Genomic DNA, 24,397 nt, shown 5'->3' on the forward strand with positions numbered 1-24,397 from the left:
TTCAATAATAGCCCTGACCTGACCACTCTACAAATTAGGAAGGACCAAGGCATAGAATGTGCTGCCCTGACTCTGTATAATAATAATAGTTATCATTACTATTTTTATTATTAAAGCACAAGGTTGCGACCTTATGTTCTATGGGGGGGGGTTAATCAGAAGAATGATGCATGAGCTTAAGTGTATTACTGCTTTCAATGGACCTTTGTAGTTATTAGTCACAATTGCGAAGCTAATGGAATTAGTCTTTTAAATGAGATTGACACCCAAGGTTAGATGAGTGTCTGAGTGACTGTTTTTTGACCAGATATTATCTGTGCGGTACCGGAGAAGAGAAAAGAAATACGTGAAATGGATCCAGCAGGAATTGGTGTTAAATGGACACTATGTTCAGTTAATTATCATTGTCATCATTATTAATACAGTAGACCTGCAACAAAATGCACAATAGCTTCGGTCCAGTATACCTGAAGGAGTGTCTCCACCCCCATCGTTCTACCTGGACACTGAGGTCCAGCGCCGAGGGCCTTCTGGCGGTTCCCTCACTGCGAGAAGCCAGGTTACAGGGAACCAGGCAGAGGGCCTTCTCGGTAGTGGCACCTGCCCTGTGGAACGCCCTCCCACCAGATGTCAAAGAGAACAACAACTACCAGACTTTTAAAAGACATCTGAAGGCAGCCCTGTTTAGGGAAGCTTTTAATGTTTGATGGATTACTGTATTTTAATATTTTGTTGGAAGCCGCCCAGAGTGGCTGGGGAACCCCAGCCATATGGGCGGGGTATAAATAATAAATTTATTATTATTATTATTATATTATTAATATTATTATTATTATTATTATTATTTATGTAAACCTCACAGTTAGCCCCAGGCATGACCCCATTTTGACCCCATTGGGACAATAATTCTGGTATCACTCACCACCATAATTAACTATTAGAAGAAGCAATGGTGACAATGATTTTAAGAAGCGACTTGCCAGCACCTTGATTTTTTTTTTTTAAATCATATTCTAAAAACATAAATGAATGTTCTAAGACAGTGTTTCCCAAGCTGATGTCCTCAAAATGTTTTGGACAGCAACTCCCATCAGCCCCAGGCAGCATGACCAATGGTCAGAATTATGTATGGGAGCATAATGTTTGAAGAATTACTGTATTTTAATATTTTGTTGGAAGCCACCCAGAGTGGCTGGGAAGGCTCGGACAGATGGGAGGGGTATTATTAATAATAATAATAATAAATAATAATAATAATAATAATAATAATAATAATAATAATAATAATAGTCATAGGTCGGAGCAAATACAGGCACCAGATTGGGGAAGAGAGGCCTAAGAAATCGCTTCCATCGAGTTAGTTCCTCAACATGCAGCTATTTTCTGCAGTGCAGAATGTATCAAAATAATGACACATCCTAAACGAAAACAGGAAGATTTCTCACTAAGGTGTGATTAAATGAGATTTGCTGTGGGAGGAAGGAGAATCCTGCAATCCAGTGCCAGGGGATCCAAACAACTCCCAACGGATTCAAAGCCGCCAGCTACTTATCGCTTTTTCTGATTTCAAAAAAGTGTGGTGGTTTGACGAGCTGTCACAGCCTCACACACAAAAAGCCTGGATGTAACCGCATGATGCAAAAGACTTTCCCGTCACAGCACAGCATTTCCACGCACAGCATGTTTTACTTCATTTTAGCAGTTTTATGCAAAGATTCAATTCTCCCGAGATTTCATTGCCGTCCCAAATCTCAATTCTGATTTGCTTTATCCTCAAGTGTTATAGTCGGGTGGCAGCTGGAAACAGAGTATGTTTCATTGGAGCTTACTTTAGGCAGCCTATTTATTATATCTGAGGGACCACAGACCCATTCATTACATACCATAATCCAGCAAGAGAGATCCGTGCGCAGTAGAAAGCTTCTGAGCAGACATTAATCTGGATATGCATGCATACTGCAATGTTCATCAGGCGCCATTGAAGGGGCCATAATGGGCCCACTGACAACTAGCATGTAATACAGGCATAGGCAAACTCGGCTGTGGCGTTTGCCCTCCTAGGTGGGTCATAAGGAAAGGGTTAAATGAGTGTGAAGTGATTGGCCAGTGGGAACCCAAGGGGAGGAGTTAGAGGTAGAGTTGGAGTTGTTTGGAAGTCAGTTGGGAGTTGGAGAAGGAAGAGGGAGGACAAGTCTGTGGGTTGGTCTAGTTTTGATGTGTGAGAGTGAGGGAAACTGTTAGAAGGAGTCAGATAGATAGCTGGAATAATCATTTAGAAGTTATTAGGAAGGTATAGGCCAGTATAGGAACTAAGATTAAGAAACTGACAAGAAAAATTATCTGAAACCATACCCTTGTTAATGCTTATAAAATAAACTTGCTTATTTGATTTAATGTTAACAACTGTCTGGATTCTGTGTGTACCCAAGAGAAATGCATTGGTGGCAGCGGGGAAGTAATCACAGTGGTGGCACAGGGATCAATAGACCGTCAAATGTCCGGGGACCCTGTGTGATTGCCACATTGGCCCTCCAGATGTTTTGGGACTACAACTCCCATCATCCCTAGCTAACAGGACCAGTGGTCAGGGATGATGGGAGTTGCAGTCTCAAAACATCTGGAGGGCAGAGTTTGCCTATGCCTGATGTAATAGATGGAGAACAGAACCACAATAACCTAGGTTCACATTCCCACAATAAACTCACTGGGTGTCTGCAAGCCAGTCCGTATCTCTCCCTGCCTAACCAAACTTGTGGAGTTATTATGAAGATACAGTGATACGTCATACAATGCTCCTTGAGAAGGAGTTAACAAAATGCAGTCCGAATATCTTGCAAACTTGTGTTTTGTGTAACTTATCAAGGTGAATTGTGTAACTTACCAACACGGTGCTAGTTGCAAGAGCTCTTGCATCCAGTTTTCTGTGCTTTGTGTGGCCTGGGGTTTCCAGTGTTGGAAGTCTACTGGTTTAGCTGCTTATGTGGCTTGCTGGAACCATCCCTCCTGTCCTTCTAATAATGCAAAATCAGGAGTCTACCTCCCCACTTCCGCCTGTCTGGAAGAGTTCATTCCCCCCGCCCTTCATTGTATGGAAAGAGGAACAAGTTGGTCCCTCTAGATCCATGGTTCCCAGTGTGGGGCACACGTCCCACAGGGGGGCAATTTTATTTTTAAGGGGGTAATTTGAGAATGAGTTATTAACAGCGAATGGCCTTTTAGGCTTCCTTCACAAGAATAGGAATTCACTTTTTGAATAATAAGAATTATATGTCATGGCAGGGAGGGTGCATCAGGATTTTAGAGATGCTTAGGTGGGGCATGGCCAAAAAAAAAAAAAAATGTTGGGAACCACGGTTCTAGATAGTTCTGTTTATAGTTGTCATTTTTTTCTGATCTTCCCAGTAATATTTTCCTGCAATACCTGTGGAATCCCTAGGGTTTGTGGATCCCCTCTGCCCCACATGATCCCATGGGTGACTCCATTTCACTGCCCTGCTGGTCAGCATAGGGCTGTCAAGTCTGCAATTATTGGGAATGAAAATTATTTGGAATGATAATTTTAAGTTTCTATTTATCTCTTCAGGCTATAAATGCAAAACAGTTCCCAGCATAAGGACTCTAAATAGCATGTGGTGGGGGAGAGGAGGAGGAAAGAGAGGTGACATATAAACTATGTACCGGTAACTCTTCTACATTCTATATATATTTGATGGGGGATCCAGACCATGCCAATTCCCAGTTTGTCCCTGTCACCAGCTGGGGCAGAATCAATTTAATAAGGTATTAAGAGATGAAACAGATTCAAAACTGTTCAAAGTCGGTATTAAAAGATGAAACAGACTCAAGATTGTTCAAGGTCAAAATGAAACATGAATTCCCTTGTGCATACCTCCCAACTGAAATGTATGAGTGCTGTGCAAATGCATATTCACACGTCAACAGGACTTGCTCAGGAGTATTGACAATGGAATTATACCTCTGAATTCCTATCTGGGCTCATTGCAACACAGAACAACAAAAAAGTATTATTTTTCCTTGAATTTCCATTATAGCACTAGGCTCCAAGACAAAGCACTCATGTTTGAAAGAGTCTGCACCAAGCTGTTTTCTTATACAGTGGCATGAATGCTGTCAAAATCTCACTCTATTATTCCAGCATTCTGGGTCTGATGTGCCATCACAGTGGAGTGCTGAATACTATTGAAAGGGATTATGTAAAGATGTATTTCACTGGTGGACGGTGGGGGAGGGGAGTCCTGTTTTTCTCATTCAGCAGCAAGTTTGTGTTTTCAGCTTTGCTTGGGATTGCAGCTCACAGCTTCAAAGAGTTTCCCTGTACCTTCACTAGAAGCAGAGGAAGGAAATATCTAGCAAGTGAAACTTTCCCAGTTGCACCAGTAGCAGATGACATAGTGGGGCAGAGATGCTTACCTGACCTCCTGGCAAGTGAGTCGCTGGGAGGATGAGGAGTGAGACAGAGGCAACTTTAGAGGAGTGCAACTTGTTTGGAGCCTCAGGGATGCTGCTGGGGATGCCACAACCATGATTTAGAACCACAGGGCAAAAGTGAAATTTGAGACTCCAAGGTCCACCACTGAGTGAGAAGGCATTGAGTTCACGTTAGTGCAAACATGGCAGAAGACCTCAGTGAATGGGCAGGGATATAAAATATTAGTTAGTCCTTGAGGCATCCTGGACCCAGGTTGTTAAGGGCCTTGCATATTAATTGAAGAACTTTGGACCTGGCCTTGAACCTGGGCAATCAGTGCAATTTTTTGAGCACGAGTTGTGTACTGGCAATAGTCTGTCCTCAGAAACAGTCTAGTTGCAGTGTTTTGCACCAGTTCAAAATGCTTGGAGCAGGCCTTGCTCTTTTTGTGAAGAGAAGAAACTTCTGTAATGGGGAGTTTCTTGCATTCATGGAGGCTTCCTGCACAGCTAAGAACTCTACACCACAGGAAGGTCATTCTCATCAAGAGAATGATAGGGAAAGTTGCACAGTCTCAGGTATGGAGCTAAAGGTGTGATTCCCATAGGCCAGCTGTAGCCCACAGTCCAGCTGATTCCCACAGTCCAGCTGTGTTATTTGTGTTGACTGGGATGTCATTTTACAGGACTTCCCACAACCAACAACAACAGAAATTTGCCTCCAGTCATGGCTCTACTTGCCTTAGTCTTGTGGCTGAGCAACAATGTGGAGAGCTCAGTGGAGTGGAAGACCAGCCCACCAGGAGAGTCTCTGAGGTGTACTTGCCTAGGGGTCAAGTCAGTGTCTCAAGTCAGGTGCAGTCCTAGGGTTGGGTGAACAGCATTCCACGTGGTCATACGGTCCAGGCATCAAGGAATCCAATGATCAAGGGACAAGATGAGCAGGAAGCAGCAAGGTAGAGCCAGGAACTACAAGTGTTAGCAGCATCTGGAACTGCTGCTGGAAGCTCTGCTTAAGAAGGCTGGAACCAGCTGGTTCTCATCAGTGCCTTTTTGTGTGTGTAATTGAAGGCTGATCAGCTACAGGTGGAGTCACTCCACCTTCTCCCCTTCAGGCTGCTGTTCAGCAGGCAAAGCTCCTAGCCCATGACACTGCTATTGCTTCTAGCAGGCAGTGCCACTGAACTTTCCAAATTGAATGTTGAGGAGTGAGTAAAGGGGTGATAAATCAGAGGTGAATAAAAAAGAAAGGGTGCCTCTTTTACAGGAGAATCAGTTTTGCACAAGTAAAATTAAAGCACTTTGTTGCTCTAGCACAAATCCTTTTTAAACACACACATACACATAAACATATGACTTTTTGTGGTTAGGATAGAGGCATGGAAATGCACTGAGCAAACAAATGAAAAGCAGGATGAATGCCTATAGCTGTTTTATTGCCCCTCAATTGTATCAGAACAAATGCTCACTAGACCAGACTTAGTCTGATCAAGCTTTGTGCTAGCAGATTGAGATGAATGCTCAATAAGCAGATCATCTAGAGGAGCACAAAGACAATTGGATAGCTAAACATTTTGAGTCACGCCGTTCAGTCAGTCAGAAATGCATTAAGGGCAAACTTTTTAGAAGCATGTCAAGCATTCTTGACTTCACTTTGAATGCATCCTTTGGCTTTCTGTCTGTTGGGATTCCGAAACCTTTTTGTGAGATAACTTTCCTCTCTCTCTCTTTTTGCCAAGGGAAAGAATTCACATAGATAGAAACAGCCTTCTGCTGAACTGTCAGGAAGTGCGTCCCCCCCCCCCCGGCTTTTAATATCACAGACTTCCTCCACCCCTGCCAATCATTCAAACATTTTGTGGGGTTATGAGAGAACAAATAAGGCCCTTTGGAGGTCTCTAGCTTCTTAGATAATCATACCTACTCCCCCTTCTGAATAGACTGGATACCAGCTATTAGCATATGTCAATCCACACTGCCAGTTTGGAAAGCCTGACCTTGTCCCTCATTCAGATTCTGTGAAGTGAAGGCTGACAGGATACTTGCACATCATCTTTAATAAGCAAGACTCTTTGGGCATTGGCTTGGATGAAGAGCAAGATTAAAAATGGCTACAGAGTTCTGCATGAGTTATTAGCCCGGTGTAAACATGACTAACAGATAATGGAATTAGCTTGACTGAGCAGAAATCACTCAAAAGAGCCCAATGCTCCTCTTCCATCATTAAAAAAAAAGAGAGGGAGGGGTAAATAAACTGCTTGTATAACTCCAGGAAACTGGAGCATTCTGCAATGTGGCCTGTAATATTATCACGATGACTCCACAGCTCAATTTCCACAAGTTTTCCTCAAGGTACTTTTAACAACAACTATGACCATAATGGTATTTATGTACCATTATTATTATTTTTTTAAAAAAAAAATCAGAGTGGTTTACGATGATCATACATGAAACCATATAATAAAAACCATATAAATGTTTGTTTGTTTTAATTACCAGCATAAGCTTGGTGGTATAGAAAGATTTTCAATAGGTGCTTAAAGATTAGAACAGAAGGCTCCCTGTGAAGAAGTGTGAGGAAAAGGAGGAGGCAAAGGAGACATTCTGGCACTTTAGACCATGGGTAGTGAACTGCCCATTTGTGAAGCTTCCCTGACTATATTTAAAGTGTTTAGGCAAAATCCTCATCATTTAATGCTAATTTTCCCCAGTATACACATTTGTGTACACATTATTCAGTTGGAAAGCAGCTGCACAAAATTTGGAGAAGTGTGAATTATGAAGGATGGCTGTGTCTTGGTTCACATATTGTTTCAGGAGAAAGTGAATTAGGTAGCTTTGCCTTAAAAAACACCAAAAAAAAAAAAAAAGCCACAAAAAGCCACCAGAATTTCTCCCTCATAAAACCAAGACTTCTTAAAATAAGTCTTCTTTTAAAAAGCAATTTTGGCTGAAGATGGTAATCCAAGAAACAAAAGGGCTATCAAGAGCCTTCCAATCCAGTGAAAGTATTAGGGGTGGGGTAGGAAGAGATCAAGTAGGTATAGCTGCTCAGCTGGGTGTATATGGACTGTTTATGTATGTAAAAAAGTAAAGATAAAGGACCCCTGGATGGTTAGGTCTAGTCAAAGGTGGCTATGGAGTGCGGCGCTCATCTCGCTTCAGGCCGAGAGAACTGGCGTTTGTCTATAGACAGCTTTCAGGGTCATGTGGCCAGCATGAATAAACTGCTTCTGGTACAACAGATCACTGTGATGGAAACCAGAGCGCACAGAAATGCTGTTTACCTTCCCGCCACAGTGGTACCTATTTATCTACTTGCACTGGTGTGCTTTTGAACTGCTAGGTTGGCAGGAGCTGGGACAGAGCAACGGGAGCTCACCCCGTCGTGGGGATGCGAACCACTGACCTTCATAAAAACTGACCTTCTGATCAGCAAGCCCAAGAGGCTCAATGGTTAAACCACAACGCCACCCACTCCCTATCCTTTATGTATGTAGGTGTATGTGGAATGTGCTGTGTGCATGGTTTATGGGGTATCCATAAACCATTTGTTTTGGCAGTGCCCCCTGCATAAGGACTCCACTAGGAGTGTATGTCCAATTTCCCTCAAGAGGGAATCAATATGAAAAAGGCTCCCCATCTCAGCTTCAAAATATATGATAGGTCCTTGCTGCAATGAGTATACAATATAAAGATGCAACCACTCCAGACATTAGTACTTTTGAAACTTCATCCTTTCCATGGAAGGGATTGAAACATATTCCTGCCCATTGAAACATGAGTTTGGCTGAAACATACTCAATATTAGTCTGGGCAATTGAGGGAAGGGAAAGGAGGAAAGGGTAGCAAGATATGAATGTGAGCTAATGCAATTATGTACTATTGTGCATCATTTTGATCATGGATGAGGTCAGAGTGGTTAAGCATAGCAGATGTGCTTAAGCCAGGACATTAAATATGTAGGGAAATGGGGACATATGCTTACTTTCAAAACACAAATGATCACTCAGCTCTTTCTCTTCCCTCTCCAAAGCCTTTGCACATGTTACACTCACTTGCCTGCTCATGAAGGACAGCCTCATTTCTGTGTGACACTTGCTAGCTCTTCATAAATAGCAACAGACTTGGCACTTCATTATTAATTAGAGGTATAGCAAATTGGCTGTCAGAAGCTGACAGATTTGTCTCTACAAAACTTAAAGCAATTTGCCCGCCATGTTTTGGATGATGAGCATGCCTAAAAATGTGCAAAGCTGCATCTCTTTTGATCTCAAGGCCACTGCGAGAAAAGGCAGTATCGTTCTTTGCAATATTGTCAAGCAGCTCAGAAACTCATTCCAGTATTTAAGACTTTTCTGTGCACACTGGAGAAACTGGACAATACAGCATTTCGTTTTAAAGGTTGACTGTATCTACCTCATTTCTATATCCTATAGCAGAGTTTTTCAAAGTGGGATCCTTCAGATAACATCCTTCCACAGCTACCCATCCTGCCCTGAAATATGCAAGCACATGGGAGTATTGACTGTGCACCAGAGCAGTAATCAGCTCTCTTTACAGAGTACATTTCTACAGCTCCTTTGTGAGCATTCTGAATATACATGGAGGGCCATTCAATTCAGTCTGGCATGGTTGTGCGGCAACATCGCTTAGCAGCACCCAGAGGTAAGGCCTTCTCTGTAATGCCCCCCCCCCTTCCTATTGAATCACTTCCCACTGTAGCTCTGGTAAGTGCCAATGGTGATACTATTTCAGCTTTTGTTAAAGGGATACCTGTGCACTCAACCCTTGATTCATGTCAGGAATTAATTAATGGTGCCCTTGGGTTCAGTTGCATTTATATTTCAGTGGACCCTCGGGTTACGTTACCTTTGGGTAACATAACTTTTGGGTTGCGAATGTGTATTCTTCCAGGTTTTGCCACATGTGCATGTGCAGAAGCGCTCTGCATGCCTCACACATGTGCAGAAGTGCTCTATCACACTGTGCATGTGCGCAGAAGCAGCACCTCTACTTACGGAATTTTTGGGGTGCAGACGGACCGCCGGAACGAATTAAATTCGTATCTGGAGGGTCCACTGTATTTATTCATACAATCATAGTATTTATTTATTTATATTATTGTTATTTCTATTCAAAATCAGCTCTGGAGGGGTAGGGGACTCTCTGGAGTAGATTTTTGGGACACACAAAGGGAGGAGAGAAAACCCACAGTATTGGATGGAAACCTGAATGATCACCACCCTGTGGCACTAAATCCCATAACTTAACTATGTGCCTACAAGTATTTTATTTTGTCCGTCTTATACAAAATCCTGAAGGATAAAATGCAGTGGTGTTTTCAAGTCTGGAAACTGGTATAAAATATATAACAGCTTAAGTCATTTAAACCCACAGGCTTCCTCGCCTTCTTATGTGTTTTTTATGCCCTATAAATGGAAGAAGCATTTTACCATTTGAAGATATGTCATCATAAAAGCCATTACTAGACTCCTCCCTGTGTGCAAATAGTGTACACATTTTTCTCCCGCAATACCTCTGCTTAGAGCAATTAAGGTTTAGTAGTGCTATGAAAAGTTATTGGGTATAGCTTGTCATCACTTTAACGTTAATGCATAATCTCTCTGCATCTCGGTTTTTGTTTCAAAGAAGCTTTACAATCAAGGGACTATTACTCTTTTCTGTCTCTTTGAGCAGTTGTGCTTGGAGAGGCAGTATTAATCATTTCAGGATGAACGGATTGGAATAAGTTATTGAGTAGTATGGTATCACCATTAATGGGAGTTCTATATGCTGATCAAACACAGCCTATATTCCAGCTTTAGATAATGAAACAATTCATCTTAGATGTTTCTAAATACTGATCGTAGCTATGCAAATATAGATACTGGACCTACTAGAAATATATATTATACTCCTATTATTAAGATGATAATTTAGCCAAACTTTTGTTCAACACTTAGGTACCGGGTAGTCAACTAAGCTTGTAGTCAGAGTAGACTCATTGAAATGAATGAATATGGCTAAGTTAGGTGCATTAATTTCAATGGGTCTACTCTGAGTAAACCCTTAGTCATACTCTCATACCCATTTAGAAGTAAGCACCACTAAAAGAAAGGGACTCTATTCTGAACAAACACACATAGGATCAGGCAAAATCCAGCTAAAGTTACCTCTTTCACACATTTCACTGATTTCAATGACAAGTTTAAACTTCCTCACTGAAATCAATGGCACTCTACACTCCTTAACTTGGTTTGAACCATGCTTTTACTGTGAAAATACAGAATCAGAGTGCCAAAACATCTTATAAACCCTGCAACCTTTGGGTGAAGGACACAATATATATGCTTTTCCTAAACAAAGAAACAAATAAAACGATCAGGTACAAGCCCCACAATAATACAGGACAGTGCCCCCACTCTCTCCAAACACCATGCCTGTGAGGAGATTTCAGCCCTCCCATATCCAAGAATCTCCTGATGAGTCTGCTGATTCTCCAGAGAGGAGGGGCGGTTTTCTACTCTCTACTTATTCAGCTCCAGCACCACATCAAAGAGTCAGTCAGTCAGTGTGTTGGAGAGAGAGAGACTGAGTGTTACAGATCGTGTGTAGAGATAAGGTTGCTGCTAAGAGCAGCTGCAGATACTCAATGTAGTGCAGCATTCATTTATGCTTAGGCCTCATTTAGCTCTGTATATAGTTGTATTATAGTTGTAGATAGAATAAAGAAGATATTCTACAGAGCTGCTCTCCAAGTCATTTATGCTCTGCTAGACTCTGCTATACTCTGCTGTGCGACGACTGTCTTCTTGTGGAAGTGAATCCGGTGCTCACAACTCTAAGCTGTGAGTCCACAGCACTTTGACCTGATTTGTCTTAGTTTAGTCACAAGAGACTAAACTTCATAAAAGACCTGTAGATAATTGTTCCAAGGATATTCTGGTTTATACTTGATGCTTTTGTCCACTATACACCCTCTTTCCCTCAGGAGACTCACCAAACTGTACATGTCCTGGAAGTAACACAAGCTGTCTTTACCCAGATTGACATTTGATGGCCAAAGGTAAGGAGGGTTAGTATGGGCTGAGCTATACATTCAATTAAATAATCATAAAACAAATATTTCAGTAAGTAGTTCTGAATGCCGCTTGGATCAAAATGGAACTCTATCTTTATTCCCTTGATGCCATGTGAACCAACAGATCCAATAGAAAACCTGGGTGCACAGCCAGGACACAGCCATTAAAGGTTGAGTTGCATATCAAATCTCCACACTATGTAGGTGATCAGATGGATAACTGTTTGAACTGACTCAGAGACTTGAATTCCTCCTAGGCTCTGTGACTGTGCAGGGAGCACCATAAGTCATTCAAAACTTAATTTCCTGTAGATTTGCAATAAAGTCTCATATATGATCTATGATGCCTATACCTTGTCAAGCTGGCTGTAGTTAATGCAACGCTGTCTCGGGCACGTGCTTCCACCAGTGAAAATAAGATGAGGGATATTTTTGGCTCTGCAGTTGGGGAACCATAAAGACTTAATAAACAGAAAGTGACACAATATGAAGAAAAATAGAAATACAGCAAGTTATAAGTCTCAGCACTAAGGATGCCACTCAGCACAATAGCCATGTATGTACGGTACTCTGCATTCATCATGGGCAATGTCCAGGAAAATGGGGAAGGAGAGAAGCTGGATCATCCAGCAAACAATACAGTAACTCAGTAAAACTATTAATAGTTGGTACTGTAGAATCTTAAAAGGTAGAATAAACTCATGAGTCAATAAGTCTGTGTCACTGCTATGACAACCACACAACAGAACCAGACATTCTTCCAAAACCTACAATAGAGAACAATCTGCAACATCCTTGGCATCTTGTTTCAGTTTGATATGCTCTTATTGTTGGGATGTATCCAAGGCCATTCCTACTCAAAGTAATCCTGTTGAAATGAATGCATATGACTAACTTAGGCCCATAAATTTTGATGGGCCTACTCTGAATAAAGCTTAGACACAGCTCGTTAACACAGTAATGTGGACTCAGAGCTGCTTGAGCAAGCAAGTGTAGTGCAGTGTTCACACGACACCACTCTTATCAAAATGCTGTCCCATATTTGTTACCATTTAATTGGGATATAGCATTTCTGTGGGACATTGTTAACTTAAAATACAAACATGGAAACATTAAATCCAATATAAATGGGGGCACACTGATGAGGGTGATGTTGTGTGGACCCTGCACCAACCTCCAAGCATGAGTTGCATCGAGTCCATGAAAAACTGTCAGGGGGGAGCACCCTAATCTAAAACACTAATCTTGGTATTCTAAGAGCAAGAGTTGCTTCTTGTTTGATCTCCAGAGGACTGCAAAGAAACACAGGATCCTTGAGTTCCCTGGATCTACCTTGTAACTCCTGGATGAAACAGGCCAGAGACTGGAGTAGAAAGAAAGCCTGAAGATGAATTATGATGGAACAACAAACCTTCACTTTCTAAAGCAAGGAGGGCTGGAAGCATGAAGGAGAAAAGAGACAGGACTGAACATAGCAAAGAGGAGTTAAAGGATACAACTACTTAAAGACCAGCAGTCCCACTTATCACCTCATGAACCAGAAGAGTTTTTTAATGAGTAAAAAGGAAATCCGCTACACTGGAGTAGCATGGATCAGAAAAGTCACACTCAGTTCTGCATTACTGACAAAATACTGGTTTTTTTGCAGATGTGTTCCTGAGTCTGTTCAGAGTCTCTCCCTTTGAAACACCAGAAATAAATGTTTGCCTGGAGTTCAGAGAAGAAACATGGGTCAATTCAAGTTGCTGAGATGTTACATAGCTCAGCCCTTCTCTAACCTTGTGCCCACCAGATGTTTTCCCATATGAGTCACTCCACTCCACGAGTCACGCACTGAGGAGTTGGCAAAGGCTGGTGTAGCCACACCTCACTCTCTTCCACAAATTTTGCCCTTGCAGGACTCCTTTACATGCCAAAAGTGCATTTAAAAAGTATTTATATTCAACAAGAAAGAAGCATAGATTTGTATCAATGATGATTCTACTTAGAGTTGGCCCCTTCAAATTAATGGGCGTTGCTAACCTAGACCCATTCATTTTCATACATCTATTCTGAGTAGAATTTAGTTTGATACAACAATAGATGCTAAAGCAAGTTAGTGTGCCTATGTGATAAGCACAGATTAAAGAGAGTGGAACAGGAAGCTATGCCCATAGCGATAGTTATCGTGTGACAATGGTAGTTTCTTGGACATTAATGCAGGTATACTGCAAGAACCTGTCAAATTTAAGCACCTTTAAGACCCACTGCTTTCAACAGGAAAATTATGCACATCCTTAATCTTTAAAGTTAAGCATTAAAACTGATTAATTTTAGCTGGATTGGACCCCCTGTTTGCTAATTATCAATTAAATCTATCACAAAACATACATAAATGCATCAGTTACATCAACAGATGAAGCTCATTCCCAGTGGCCCAAGTGGAGTGTCTTTGTAATTCTTTGCATTTCCCCTCAGAATACTGTCTTCCATAAATTTATATCCACAGATGGGATCTTGGAAAGGACAGCTACTCCAAATTTGCATTTACATCAGCTGTCTTGAGCATAAAGTTACTGAAGCAAGTCTAACATATATTCTTTTTTATGTTTCACAGATCCCATCAACCACTGGATGGGCAGTTTTCTCAGAAAGCGAGCTCCTAAATTTCTCAGTGCTACCATTCAGCACCTCTTCAAAAAGAACTTCTCAGTAAGTTTGACATAGTACCTAGACAGGCACAATGAAATAACAGAGAGCTCTCTGATCCTTACCACCTCTTATCTTGCCTCCCGTCTGTGGGGCATTTGACTAATGCAGGAGTAGGGAACCATCAGCTCGAAGGACACATTCCCTTTGAGAAACCTTCAAGAGGGCCGGAAGCCAGTGGTGAAGGGAACCAGGGGCAAAAGTGTGTGGAGCAACAGCTGCAAATTTTACCTTTGAACAGTAGGTTAGTTTTATAGCCTATCTATCCATCACCCAAGCAAGCAAGACACATGATCAGTCTTCAAGAAGACATTTCAGCCAGGCAAAAACATTTAAGATGGGTGCAAAGTTGGGTTGCTGAGGAATGTGATTTGAGGAAAGGCATCTGAGGATGAGGACCCACATCTCTGGAAAAGTCCCAAGGGCAAAATTGAGAGGTCTGGAAGATCACATTTGACCCCTGAGCCTATGGTTTCTTAAGGGTTTAAAATGATGAATGTAGTGCCCTTTGATTTAGGCTGAGGGCTTGTCGAAATATGTTGTTTTTACTGCAGTTATCAAAACTCGCAGTGTTCAGTGATAAAAGAGGTTTAGGTAAAGAGTTATAAAGAGGCCTTTCAGAAATCAATAAATTGCCTACCCCACTGAATTCTGGGGTTTCCCAGCTCTGTCTTGTTCTTACTCTATATGATAAGAAAAGAGTTTGAACTCATGTCCCCATTCAACACTCCCATCTACCCAAGCCTATCTCTATGTTGGAAAGTTGTGCTTTTATTTGTTGCTTTTAAAAAAGGGAATGTGACAGTGCCACTGGAGAATAGCACGGTGTTCAAAATGACTGAATACAAAGTCTTAAGAGCAAAAGGGTTTATGAAATCAATTATGTTAGATATAAGTTGACTTGGGTTGCTTAAAATGTGAAGCTCTTAATGTGCATCTTATTCATTTAGGGTGGATATAACTGGAGAGACTTCCCAAGAGAAAATCCCTTACTCAGTCAGAACCAGGAGGAGGGGGCACTCAAATTGGTAGCATTTGAGAAATTTAGCTCCATTATATTTGATCAATCTGGTGAGAAATATTATGAAGTTGTGTATATATGGTGCATATATAGATGTTCACAAAGTGGTGGGGGGATGAAGAAGGAGCTGTGTTATCTATCACAAGTAATGTTACAGACACCATCAGAGAAGGGTCAATGACATGCACACAGTCATGTTCCACATTTCCCAGTTACAATTGATGGCTAGCTGGGGGGAAATTGCATTTTCCCAGAGACAAAATATTGTAGATCAAATGCTGGTAAAAATTTGTATCTCTGCCACAGAAGAACTACCTAGAGGAAAGGCCTGGTCCCCTCACAACTAATGAGTAACAACTGTACTTTTATCATTCTGAAAGGTACAGTAACTCATTATACAAGCTGTTTATTCCCTCTCTGAGGCATCACAGATACCTGGAGACAAGCTAAAAGAACAGCCTAAGCCTGGATCCAAAAATAAATAAATATCCATTTGTATTCTCCTATACTGTATAACAGTCTGGTTATTTTTAGGTCATTGATCTCAACTTATTAAAATAAAATGGTAAAATCTATAGCTCTTCTCTCAGAGTTGTGGTCAATTAAAGCAGCTCACATATGAGGTATATTTAATTCCAACGATAAAATTGCTATCTGGGGTTGCATCATATGAGTTATCATGGCATGAATTGGGTTCCTTCCTCAGTTACAGTAATATCATTTCAATTATATCAGCTCAAGAGTCACATTCCAAGGAAAATGTGAGGTTCTTCAACTTGTACCATACTCTATTAGGGTGGCTGTAATGTTCTCTCAGGGACGCGGGTGGCGCTGTGGGTTAAACCACAGAGCCTAGGACTTGCTGATCAGAAGGTCGACGGTTCGAATCCCTGCGACGGGGTGAGCTCCTGTTGCTTGGTCCCTGCTCCTGCCAACCTAGCAGTTTGAAAGCACCTCAAAGTGCAAGTAGATAAATAGGTACTGCTCCAGCGGGAAGGTAAACAGTGTTTTCATGCGCTGCTCTGGTTTGCCAGAAACGGCTTAGTCATGCTGGCCACATGACCCGGAAGCTGTACGCCAGCTCCCTCGGCCAATAAAGCGAGATGAGCGCCGCAACCCCAGAGTCGGTAACGACTGGACCTAATGGTCAGGGGTCCCTTTACCTTTAATGTTCTCTCAAAACAATCCCTTCTGTTTTCCTCAGAAATTCTGACTGTTGGCTCCACCCCCCCCCCCCAGCTGAAACTCGCCAGAACGTCTCAGGTGGGTGCCATTGCCATTATAAGAGAACAAAGGAGGCATTCAAGGTAAGTTCTAGCACCTCTTTTTCTAGAAAAATGGCACTGGACAGGGTGGGCATAGAGGATCCACATATTATATGATTCTGTGTGTGACTACCTTCCCATAGCAGTTAGGTCATCAGGTGATGCTGATACGTTTTCCAGCTCTCAAAATGTTGTCCACAATCACAATCTTTTATCTTAGCTTCAAGATAGATCATGGATAGGTTTATCTAATAATTAATGACAGAGTCATCATAAAGTGACTTCCTCGTCATTCTCTTAAGCTGAAGCATTGCTCTGAACATGCTACCATGTGATTAGATTTAGATTTACCTGTGTCCAAACATGCATTGGAACACTCCCCACAGCCTATGACAAGTTGTGATTAAATGGCAATCTTATCACATGAAAGATTTCCCCTGACAGCTCAGGGCGACAGGTTGCTTTTTCTTATTCAAATGTATAAGAAATCCCCCATGCTCAGATTCATGGGAGCACTGTGCGCACACACTCATACATTATCATGTGCATACTTTGATTTTTCTTCCTATGGAAGAGTAATGGGAGCCCCTACACATGAGGGACTCTGAATTATGTATTTATAATATTCAGCCTGCCTTATCCAAAAGGCTCAGAGAAGGGTATAGCAAAAAGCCGTATCCCTAAATCATCTGAAGGCAGCCCTGTTTAGGGAAGCTTTTAATGTCTGACGGACTGTTGTATTTTAATGTTTTGTTGGTAGCCGCCCAGAGTGGCTGGGGAAACCCAGACAGATGGGCGGGGTATAAATTATTATTATTATTATTATTATTATTATTATTATTATTATTATTAAAAACACAACATATTACCAGGTTTTGAATCTCTCAAATCTTACAGGAGAGCAGATATTGGAAGGAAATAGCTATCCATGCATTCCCATTCAAGGAAACTGGATTATGTGGGAAACTGGAAATTTTGGCTTTTCCTGCCTCAGCCGTCTTGATGTAACATGGTTGCAGAGGGCTAATGGAAGGCTGGGTGCTTCCACATGGATACCATTGTGGGATCAGCATTTCTCCTACATACAAGATTTTTTTTTGCACACTGTTGTTGGCATCAAAATGCCAATCCAATTGCTGGGAATCCAAAGTGAGAAGAGTGCTTTTCCATTCAGGTCCTGCTTGTGGGACTTATAGAAAAATCTCCCTCTTTGCTCCTCAACCCACTGCTTTTATGGGAGCCTGAAAGAGTGCGGAGTGGGGAAATGGTGAAAATCTTGCATAGTGGCATTCAAACGACCCATATCTTGTTTTCATAAAAACAGGAAGTGATGTCATATTGAGCGGAGAGGGGAGGGAAATGGGAGACACAGATATAAGAAATGTGTTAGGGGGGACACATGGACCTGAACTTCTAGTAACATGCTTTTCTTGGGAATTCGGGACTCTGTGTGAAAAGTGAGAAGCTGTGGTGGCTTCACCGTTTTTGTGACAATTTTAGTATTTAGTATATAGTTGGAGGGTATAACTTGGCCCTCCATAGACAGCTTGATGTATGTAGAGAAGGGGCTTTCACACTTGCAGCTATATACACAAAAACTCATCCAGAATCTGGAACACCAAACAATAGTGCTGTTGAACACGAGAGCAAAGAATGCATGGCATCAGTGAGAAACCTGAACTCCCCTCCATAGGCACACCAATCTTTCTCTCACTATGGGGGTAGGGGAAATTCCAATACATTCCTTTCCCTACCCAAAAGCAACAGAGGTCTAGTGCAGATTGCTTTTTAATTATAGCTAATGTTAGCTTTAAAAAGGCCAAACAACCCATGTGTACACACAGATGCAATTATGCACAAATTGGCTTACAGGAAGCCCCCAGGAAGGCATTAACACAAAGCTAGAACTGGCTGCAAATTGCCCCCAAAGTAATGAGTGCCTGATGTACCACCAAGAGCTGACACACATGTTCCATCAGATTAAATGCTCCTGAGATAACACAAAGGGAAAGATGAGTCACAGATTTTGAAGCGCAGAACAAGAAGCAAATGCAAATGCCTCATACCGCCGTCATAAATAATTCCCAGAAACACCCATTCTGTTCACTTCTTTAGCTTTGATTGCTTCGCGACTTTCTTTTGAAAATGGAAGCCCCCTAAATTGGATCTCATCCCCCGAGACCTGTCCTGTTCAGCCTTCTCTCTCTTTTCTTAATGCAGTTCTGAAAGTGATTCAGCTGAAATAAGATGTCTGTATGCCAGATGTTTAAAATTCCCTAACCCAATACCAGCACAGCACAAGAGGTCACTTGAAAACCGGCCATCTCTTCCTTTAGACAGTTCATGGGCATTTCTGTCTCTGTGTTTTGTCTCACAAATAGCCTCAAATGCAGGCAGTGTGGGAACAGGATTAAAACTCAAGCCCATGCTTGCAAATGCTGACATGAAGGAGGTCCCACGAGTAAAACATACCTGCTCCTTTTTCGCAGCAGATGAATCATATGAACTGGGCTTACTCTGATAGACATGTAGGCTTCAGTTGACACTGAAGGTTGTCTGCAATGCTATTTTTCTAGAAAAAGAGGTGCCAGAACTCACCATGAACACCTCCCTCATTTTCTTAGAAAGGCAATGGCACCCAACTGAGAGGTGCCAGAACCCACCTGAGAGGTGCCAGAACTGGGTTCTTGTGAGTTCCCTCGGGGGGGGGGGGAATCCCTGATTGTCTGCATAGTACAAAAGCAGTTCATTCTTGTGCCCTGCTACATGGAAACACTTTAGGCTGGAGCTGTGTGTGAACCAGACCTTGGGGTTTTAAAAGAGAATACATCTCATACTTAACATCACACTTAGTGAGCTTCACTGCACTCATAAATGTAACTGCATATCTACCATGAGCTTTGATAGTTCTGTCACTTAATCTATTAACAAGACAAACTATTTTTGACCCAGCCTCCTCAAATCCATTTCCTTTTATCTCATCTCATTTAATAGGAAAATTGCAGCCTATTACATGCCTAAGTAAGTATCCTGTATATCACTCATATACTTCCTAAAGCAGATCCTTCAGTGTCGACAAGCTATACCCATTACCTAACGTCAAGCACATAATCCAACACAGATGTGTTAACTCTGTGGATACATTAATGAAAGTGTGGGTGCATGGTTATAGTCAAGAAAACAACACCCACACAAGCTAATGTAAGTAAGCAGAAATCCCCTGTTCAATTCTCAACACAAAGCAAAATTGAAAAGAAAAAAACAACAACAGACAAGCAACAGATAAATAATTGCTCAAGGCACACTAAATGAAAAATAAATATGAGGGAGAATTTCAATGTTGTTTGCATTTTAATGAGAAACTACCTAATTAGAACTTCTCAGACGAATCCAAACTAGAGGGTGGCAACATGAGAAGTGGCCTTTTCGGTGGTGGCTCCCCATTTCTAGAATGCTCCTCCCAGGGAGGCACATTCAGTATGTATCTTTAGGTGCCAGGCAGAAACATTCCTCTTCTCCCGGGCTTTTGACTAATTAAACAATCTATGGCCTTTTAGACTGTGGGGTAGGGGTGGTTATTGTTTTGTTATAATGTTATGTATTTTTGTGGATTTATACTGTAAATGGCCCTGAGATGCTCAGATGAAGCATATAAATTGGCATATAAATTGACTCACTCAATCAAATACATGTGTTGAAACACAGCAGTGCTTTGAAATTGACACTTCTTAGAATGGTGCAGAACTCTGACCATAAATTAGTATATTATGGAGGAAATGTGCAGGAAAAAATCTCTTTATTAGTGAATGTAAGGTGAAAATGCATTTTATACGAGGGAATTGCATGCAAAAACGTGTATATTGGAGAAATCTGTTTATCAGGATAAATTTGCACTGAAATGCTGGTGAATTTTCATGAATATTTTCCAATCCTCTAGCCATTCCTGATTTTAAACCACCAGCTCTGGCAGGTTTTGTTCTTCACTATGGATCCAATCACAGCAACCAAAATGCAACCAAAATAAAGAAGGCATCATGATGAAACTGACTACCAAAGTAAACACATTGAGGATATCCTTTCCATCATGCCCAAATCTATATTTCTGGATCAAATTATTCACAGAGGCAAAGGCCTAGTTGCAAGCATGGAATGTATTCTTTTGAATTCATTTTCTGTTCCCCTCTAGGTTTTCATCACAAAGCTTAGATTCAAGCAACAACCCATGTATTGAAAGATCATGTGTGTGTATGTGTGTGTGTGTGGGGGGGTTATGTGGCTGCATGGGCAAGCCCTACCTAAAGATAGATGAATCTGTCAGTTTTGGTTTCTCTTCATTTGTCATTTGTCATTTTCTAACATATCATTTTGCATTTTAAAAAAATCTCATGAAAATTCATAATTTTAGTGTACATTTTTCCTAATAGAGACGCTCTTGCATGAAATTTTGCCTAACATACACATATTAGCAAAGCAATTTCCCCTAATAGAATGCATTATTCATATGTTATTCACTTATATCTGCAGTTGTACGTATACCTCACCCTAACATATCCATCTTTTTACACATTTATTGGCTGGAGAACTGCATTACAAAATTCAGAGAAGTGCAAATTGCAAAGTGATGCTTTGCTTTATGTATTACTTTCAAAAGTGTGAATTAGGTAGCTTTGTTTTTAAATGATCTAGCCTCATCTCCCCCACCTATATGTTTGGTAGACATGTGAAGGAGATGTATATACATATAAAGCTTCTCCACATGACAAAGGGCCTTGATTGGGCCAGAGCTCCCCCCCCCCATGTGGAGGAAATCTAGGTGCACACATCCCTTTCCCACACCAGTCAAACCCACAGGCAAGGCTATCCTTCATGGTTCAACAATCCTTTTCATCTGTTCTGTCAAGACATATATGTTGAGTGGGCTCTACGGCATCCCCATAATGTTAAAAGTAGAGTAGACGCTTTTACCTTTGGCTACTCTCACCTGCTTCTCCCAACTCACCATATAGAATCAATTGCTGGAGCCTTCCACGACTTCCTTGAACTTATTTTTGAGTTACATCAATATTTTAAAAAATGAATAAAAAGCATCTTCTTATACTGTTCTGGAAAGTGGTTTTAAAAGTGTGCTGTGTGTGTTTATTTGGATATACAAGAAAGAAGATTCTGATTATACGACAGAAAGAACTTTCTGTTTGATAACAAAATGAGCTCCCTCGAAAAGTGTTGAAATCTGCTTCACGATGGTTTTTCAGCAAAGGTTAGAAGGCCATCTGTCATGGATGCCTTTGTTGGGATTCCCATGTTGCAAGGGGTTGGAGTAGATGACCCTCAAAATACCTCCCAACTGTACCATTATTTGATATTCAATAGTCTAACATAGTTTTACTCAGAGTAGACCCACTGAAATTAATAGACCTAAGTTAGTTGTGTCATCTTCATTAATTTAAATGGCTAGGAGTAAAGGTAAAGGGATCCCTGACCATTAGGTCCAGTCATGGCCGACTCTGGGGTTGCAGCGCTCATCTCGCTTTATTGGCCGAGGGAGCCAGCATACAGCTTCTGGGTCACGTGGCAAGAATGACTAAGCCACTTCTGGTGAAACAGAGCAGCACACGGAAATGCCATTTACCTTCCCACCGGAGTGGTACCTATTTATCTACTTGCACTTTGATGCTTTCGAACTGCTAGGTTGGCACGAGCAATGGGAGGTCACCCCGTTGCAGGGATTCGAACCGCTGACCTTCTGATCATGAAATCCTAGGCTCTGTGGTTTAACCCACAGTGCTACCCCCATCCCCTTTCAAAATGAGAGTACCCTTATACATTATTTTTTTACAACTCTACATCAAGAAAGGCAAACTGAATTCTACTTTGTATATGCAGGTATATGTTTTTGTGGGTAGAATTTTTTAAATATCACTCTGCCCCTGTGTATAGTCCAGGAAAGCTTTACTATCTGATTTTACTGAACAATGGATAAAAAGCATTAGGAAGAGTGTTGAGGCACAATGTATGTGCAACACTGTAACAGCCACAAACCCCTTTCTTTCTTTCTTTCTTTCTTTCTTTCTTTCTTTCTTTCTTTCTTCTTTCTTTCTTTCTTTCTTTCTTTCTTTCTTTCTTTCTTTCCCTCCTTCCTTCCTTCCTTCCTTCCTTCCTTCCAAAAACCATTGGTATGTAATGCAGTGAAATGAAAGCTAAAGGAAACATTCATGAACTCTTGACTGTCACTATAGCTGTTCCCTATAAAGCAACAAATAAAATGATACTATATAATCTGGCTGTATAGAGGTTTGCAGCATTAGTCTCATAAAATGGGAGATACCTTGTAGGTAGGCGTGATATCTTTTATGTAGCCAGCTTCACCAAGGTGTTTTTTTCTTCCTAGGAAATGAATTTTTTTAAAGCACATTTGTAGTTCAGCCACTGCAGTGTTAAAACGAAAGGATTCGGTGTTATATATAGTAGGTTTTCTATTCCATACTCAGCCACCCCACCAGACCCAGAGCAAGAGGAATCACAAGTTAATGGAGAAGAATGCTTTTGCTACCTGTGAATTGCATGGCCTTTATTCCAGCTTCACAAGTCTTCCCCATCAGCATCTGACATGTATTTCCATTTTTTAAAAAAACACACAAACATGTGTGGATGCACCTGTGTATGATTATATACTGCCAATGGCCACAACAATGAAATAAATACAGCAGTTGGTCCACATTTTCAGTGGTGTTTTTATTATCTAAAGGAATTTTAGCAGATGTGTATTTGCAGACAGAGTCTGGGTGAGGTGTCTGGTGGCATCCAGAATCAAATGGCTTTCAAGGAAAGTGGACAGCTCATGAAGAGGGCAATCCTACACACAAGAAGCTGATGCAAAGTTAAGCTGAGTCACAGCAAAGTAGGCAGGACTCAGACTCAAAATTGGAGGGCCATGGCTGGTTTAGGCAGCATGAAAACAAGCTTTTAAAACAGTGTTTGAGTTACACCACCCTACTTGCCCAGTTAAAGGGACACGGGTGGCGCTGTGGTCTAAAGCACTGAGCTTCTTGGGCTTGCCGACCAGAAGGTCGGCGGTTTGAATCTTCGTGATGGGGTGAGCTCCTGTTGCTCTGTTCCAGGTCCTGCCAATCTAGCAGTTCGAAAGGACCCCAGTGCAAGCAGATAAATAGGTACCACTGTGGCGGGAAGGTAAATGGCATTTCCGTGCACTCTGGTTTCCGTCATGGTGTTCTGCTGTGCCAAAAGTGGTTTAGTCATCCTGGCCACATGACCCGGAAAGCTGTCTGTGAACAAACGCCGGCTCCCTCAGCCTGAAAACGAGATAAGCACTGCAACCCCATAGTTGCCTTTGACTGGACTTAACCATCCAGGGGTCCTTTACCATTTACCTTAACTTATGCTGGATTCCCATGTTGTATGACTGAGCTGAATGGGCTTAGGATCCAGACTAGGTCCCCTCTATCTCTAGTCCTACCCCCTCCATGCAACCAAAACACCCCTTATTTAGTACTTACGGTGTCTTAAAATCTAGTGGGCTCAACTCAGCCAAATAGGTCACAATAGCTCAGTCTCAATAGGGGAGATGTGCCAATGTATCTCCCATTGAGCCAAGGATAGGGAGTTACACTGGTGTAGCTTAGGTGTGCAGGGAACCTTCCAGTTCAGACATAGATCCACTGGATCTAACTCCTCCTCTCATCCCAGGAGATCTTGCTATAGGATTTCATCCTTAGACCTTTTTAGTTGCGCTTTGCAAAGTTCTCAACACATTTGTTTTTCTCAGTCAAGGCCATGACTTTTGGGGAGGAGTAGAAAAAGTGCAAGCCTACTCACACGTATCCTTTTTTCAGTCTCTTAGACATGAATCTTAAAATAAATAAATAAGTAAAGCTGACAGCATATTATGCTGCC

At 41.5% G+C, this 24,397-nt stretch overlaps 1 protein-coding gene across 4 annotated transcripts in view; it reads right to left on the bottom strand.

The window, feature by feature from the left end:
• Window positions 1-24,397, bottom strand: part of CDH12 (cadherin 12) — a 678,501-nt gene that overhangs the window by 222,231 nt on the left and 431,873 nt on the right. The window lies entirely within an intron of this gene.

This window comes from Podarcis cretensis (assembly GCF_951804945.1).
Source record: "Podarcis cretensis genome assembly, chromosome: 7".
Classification (NCBI taxonomy): Eukaryota; Metazoa; Chordata; class Lepidosauria; order Squamata; family Lacertidae; genus Podarcis; species Podarcis cretensis.